At 42.6% G+C, this 5381-nt stretch overlaps 1 pseudogene; it reads left to right on the top strand.

Moving 5' to 3' along the window:
• The first annotated feature begins 3466 nt into the window (after positions 1-3466).
• LOC150006817 (transgelin-2 pseudogene) lies at positions 3467-4131 on the top strand (annotated as a pseudogene).
• Positions 4132-5381: the final 1250 nt, after the last annotated feature.

The raw sequence follows: 5381 nt of genomic DNA, 5'->3' as shown, positions 1-5381 counted from the left end.
ATGTATTATAGAATTGTACACCTGAAACCTGTATAATTTTATTAACCAATGTCAACCTAATAAATGTAATAAAAAATAAAAATGAAAAAGGAAAGACATATAAAAAAGACACTTTGAGGTTAATTGGGGAAAATTTGAGTATATTCTGCATGTGGATAATATTTGGGACTAGTTGTCATTTTCTTGTGGGCATTGCGGTCATGTAGGAGGAAGCCCTTACTTTTAGGAGGCGTATGTTAAAGTATTAAAATGTGAAGCATCATGATTTCCTAAGTTTCTACCTAGTTCAAGAACTATATATAAATATGTAAATACGTATTTGTATGTATGTGTAAATGATAATTGCTAAACTCAAGTAAAGTGGTGGATATACAAATAATAATTGCACTATAGTGTCAACTTTTCTGTACGTCTGAAACTTTTTATAATAAAAAGTTGGGAGCCCTGAGCAGCGTGGCTCTGTTGGTTGGAGTGTGTACGATAACCAAAGGTTCACTGCTTCAATTCCCAGTCAGGGCACATGCCCAGGTTTCGGACTCAATCCCCAGTTGGGGTGTGTACAGGAGGCAGCCAATTGGTGTTTCTCTCTCACATTGATGTTTCTCTCTCTCTCTCCCTTCCCCTCCATCTCAAATGAGAATAAAATAAACCTTAAAAAAAATAAAAAGTTCGGAAAAGATTCCTTATTTCCTCACTTCTACTCTCTCCTCAACTCTTTCAGGCTGGTGTATGCCTCTCCCATGCCTTTGCGATGAGCTTCATGTCATTAAATCCATTTTTAAAAGAGTTTTCCTCTACTTGAACTCCTACCAGTATTTAACACTGTTGACCAATTTTTTAAATTGTTTTTCTATTACAGTTGTCCTATTCTTTCCCCCATTGCTTCCCCCCATGCCACCCACCCCTTCTCCCACAATTAATCCCCACCCCGTTGTCCATGTCCATGGGTCATTCATACTAGTTCCTTGACTAGACCCTTCCCCTTCTTATCCCCCTTCTCTCCCTCCCCCTCCCCCCTTGTCACTGTTAGTCTGCTCCTTGTTTCCATGCTTCAGGTTCAATTTAGCTTGTTTGTTTTGTTCATTAGTTTCCTGCATTAGGCGATATCATATGGTATTTTTCTTTCGTTGTCTGGCTTATTTCACTAAGCATAATTCTCTCTAGTTCCATCCATGTTGTCACAAATGGTAGGAGTTCCTTCTTTCTTTCAGCTTTCTTTCCATTGTGTAAATGTACCACAGTTTTTTGATCCACTCATCTACAGATGGGGACTTAGGCTGTTTCCAGCACTTGGCTATTGTAAACAGTGCTGCTATGAATATAGGGGTGCATGGGTTCTTTTGAATTGGTGTTTCAGGATTCTTTGGGTATAATCCCAGCAGTGGAATTGCTGGATCAAAAGGCAGTTCCATTTTTAGTTTTTTGAGGAAATTCCACACTCTTTTCCACAGTGGCTGCACCAGTCTGCATTCCCACCAACAGTGCAGTAGGGTTCCCGTTTCTCCACATCCTCACCAGCACTTGTTGTTTGTTGATTTGTTGATGATGGCCATTCTGACTGGTGTGAAATGGTATCTCATTGTGGTTTTTATTTGCATCTCTCTGATGGCTAGTGATATTGAGCATTCTTTCATATGCCTATGAACCCTCTGAATGTCCTCTTTGGAGAAGTGTTTGTTCAGGTCCTTTGCCCATTTTTAAATTGGGTTGTCTGTCTTCTTGGTGTTGAATCATACAAGTTCTTTATATATTTTGGAGATCAATCCCTTGTCTGAGGTATTATTGGCAAATATGTTTTCCCATATGAATGGTTCCCTTTTCATCTTGCTAATGTTTTCTTTTGCTGAACAAAACCTTTTTAGTTTGATGTAGTCCCATTTGTTTATTCTTTGCTTTATTTCCGTTGCCTTAGGAGATGTATCAGTGAAAATATTGCTCCACGGGATATCTGAAATTTTCCTGCCTATGTTTTCCTCTAGGACTTTTATGGTGTCACAACTTACACTTAAGTCTTTGATCCATCTTGAGTTTATTCTCGTGTGTGGTGTAAGTTGGTGGTCTAGTTTCATTTTTTTGCATGTCCTTGTTCAGTTCTCCCAGCACCATTTGTAGAAGAGTCTCTTCTCACTCCATTTGATGTCCCTTCCCCCTTTGTCATATATTAGTTAACCATATGGACCTGGGTTTATTTCTGGGATCCCTATTCTGTTCCATTGATCTATATGTCTGTTCTTATGCCAGTACCAGACTGTTTTGATTACAGTGGCCTTGTAGTATAGTTTGATTTTAGGTATTATGATTCCTCCTACTGTGTTCTTCTTCAAGATTGCTGTGGCTATTTGGGATCTCTTTTAGTTCCATATACTGTTGACCACTTTTTTCTTGACACCCTGTCTTTTCCTCACTTCCAGGACTGAGCACTCTTCTGGTTTTCTTCCTCTCTCTCTGGCTACTCCTTGATCCTCTGTTGGCTCATCCTGCTCTATCCATACATACCGGAATTCCCGTTGTCATGCTACACAGTTCCTCTAGGGGGTCACCTCTCACCCATGGCTTCAGTTGCTACCCAGCTGGTCTCTCCGGAATTTACATCTTTCCTCTGATCCTCAGACTTGTGTATCTGACCCTATCTGGCATCCTTACTTGAATATCTCAAAGACACCACCAACTTATTTGAAACTGAATTATGATTTTTCCCCACAAACAGTATCATTTTCAGACCTGGATCACAGGGGCCCTGCCCTGGCCCACATACTTTATGGGACCTCACCTAGCACACACTACATTTATTAAATGACACCTGGGCAACTCTGTCACTTGGGATCTTGCCCACAGTGCTGGCACAACACATCCTGAAACCCTGAACATCTGTTCTGGTCATTAACACTGTTCAGGCCCCAGAGAAATACTTCTGCAATCTCTTGTCCCATATTCTGGAAACAGAAGATGACTACAGCCGGATCCTGTGAAAGCTGAGGTCCTGTGTCTGCCAGGTTCTGTGGCACACACAGCTTTGGAGTGTGCAGAGGATTTAAGCAATGGAAGCACTTAGGTGAGAGAAAATACAACTTAGCCCTGGCTGGTGTGGCTCAGTGGATTAAATGCTGGCCTGTGAACCAAAGAGTCACTGGTTCGATTCTCAGTGAAAGAACATGCGTGGGTTGCAGGCCAGGTCCCCAGTTGGGGGTGTGCGAGAGGCAACCACACACTGATGTTTCTCTTCTCTTTCTCCCACCCTTTCCCTTTCTCTAAAAATAAATTTTAAAAAATGTTTTTTTTTTAAAGAGAAAATACAACTTAATTAATGACTTCTATCAAATATTACCTCTCAAATAGCACAGTGAAGTATTATTTCCCAATAGTGTTGAGTGTCCATTTTTCTTGTTTCTCTTTGTGTTCCAGGGGTATCAGTTTATGTTGTGTTGCACACTCGCCCTGCAATCTGCCTGGAGTGCCTGCTCTCTAACCTGCCCGGTGCTCCCCACAGCCACCACAACTCCTCAGAATAGCCAACAGGGGACCTGCCTACAGCGTGAGCTGAGAAGTGTAATAGATCAAGAAACAGTACGGTGCAGACCTGGAGCAGATCCTGATCCAGTGGGTCACCATGCAGTGTCACAAGGATGTGGGCTGGCCCCAGCCTGGGTGTGAGAACTTCCAGAACTGACTGGCTCAAGGATGGCATAGTGCTGTGTGAGCTCATTTACAGACTGTACCCTGAGGGGCAGGCCCCAGTGAAGAAGATACAGGCCTCCACCATGGCCTTCAAGCAGATGGAGCAGATCTCTCAGTTCCTGAAAGCAGCTGAGCACTACAGCAACAACACCATCACCATCTTCCAGACTCTGGACCTCTGGAAAGGAAAGAACATGGCTTATGTGCAGTGAACACTGAGGAACCTGGGTGGGCTGGTAGTAGCCCAACATGATGGGCTTTCCTCTGGGCATCCCAACTGGTCTTCTAAAAAGTCTAAGGAGAACCCTCAGAACTTTTTGGGCAACTAGCTGCAAGAGGGCAAGAACATGACTGGGTTACAGATGGGCACCAACTGAGGGGTGTCTCAGGCAGACATGAACAGCTATGGCATGCCACACCAGATCCTCTGATTTGTCCCAGCCTTGCTCTTGCCCTCCCTTGGATGGTTTATACACACACACACACACACACACACACACACACACTATATATATATATATTAATATATATCATATGTACACGTGTGTGTGTGTGCGCGCACGCGTGTGTATTAGCAGTGACATTCTCTGAGAGCTCCCTGGAGTTCTCAAGCTCCCTTCTGCAGGGTAGGGACCTGGCCTGGTGTGTCCTCTGGGGGTGCCCAATGGTGACCTCTCCTCCTGTGCTTACTAATACATTCCCTTTCCCAAACCCACAAAAACTGAACCAACTGGTCCCATTTTTTTCCCTAGGACCAAAATTTAGGGCCTCTTCCTCTCTCTTCATACCTCTTCTCCCATGACCTCTGTGCCCTCAATCCATTTCTTGGCTGGGAGTCAGCGATGCTGCCTTTGGCTTTCCACAAATATGCCTGGCCCATAGCTGTGGCTGCAGAAACTTAATTTATAAGGAGGGGTCTGTGGCAGTTGCCACCCCTGCCACAGCTGGACTGGGGTCACCACACACTGCAGGCAGCCTGCCCTGGCACAGGCCCTCTTGGCTCCTCATTCTCCATTCCCCTTGCTGTGGCTAAGGGGTGGGGTGGGGTGAGGGGGAGGGAAGGGAGGGCTGCCCACTATGCGCTGGGGCTTGGAGAATCTGAATTTGCTGATTTAAATAAAGAATGTCTTTTCTTAAAAAAAAAATTATGTTGTGTTGCAGTCATAATAGTTGCAAATGATAGCTGAGGAATATTTTGCAATATTAAATAATTCTTACTACTGTTAAATTTATATGCATGTAGATCTGGATATATATTTTGTACATTGATAAGTGGATGGACATTGAATATTAGATTATGAATAATTTTATTTTTATAAAACTATTTTATAAAAATTTTTAAAAGTTAACAAAATGCCCAGCTTTATTTCACTTTGATTAATTTTAAATATAAATATTTATTAATTATAACTTGTATGTTGCTTTTTTCAACAGATAATTTTGAATATCTTAGAAGAAAACTTTGGTAAACATATTTAAATAATTTAAATATTTGATTTATTTACTCCCAGAGAGAGAGTAATAGAGGGAGAGAAACATTGATGTGCGAGACATACTTCGACTGATTGCCTCTCACGCACCCCCAACTGGGTACCTGGCCTACAACCCAGACATGTGCCTTGGCCAGGAATCAGATCAGTGACCCTTTGGTTCACAGACTGGCACTCAACCCACTGCACCACACCAGCCAGGGCATAATTAAATAA

This window comes from Furipterus horrens, unplaced genomic scaffold (genome assembly GCF_987537825.1).
Source record: "Furipterus horrens unplaced genomic scaffold, mFurHor1.1.pri manual_scaffold_6, whole genome shotgun sequence".
Lineage (NCBI taxonomy): Eukaryota > Metazoa > Chordata > Mammalia > Chiroptera > Furipteridae > Furipterus > Furipterus horrens.
The sequence above is the reverse complement of the archived record's forward strand: the minus strand, read 5'-3'. Positions and strand labels throughout refer to the sequence as shown.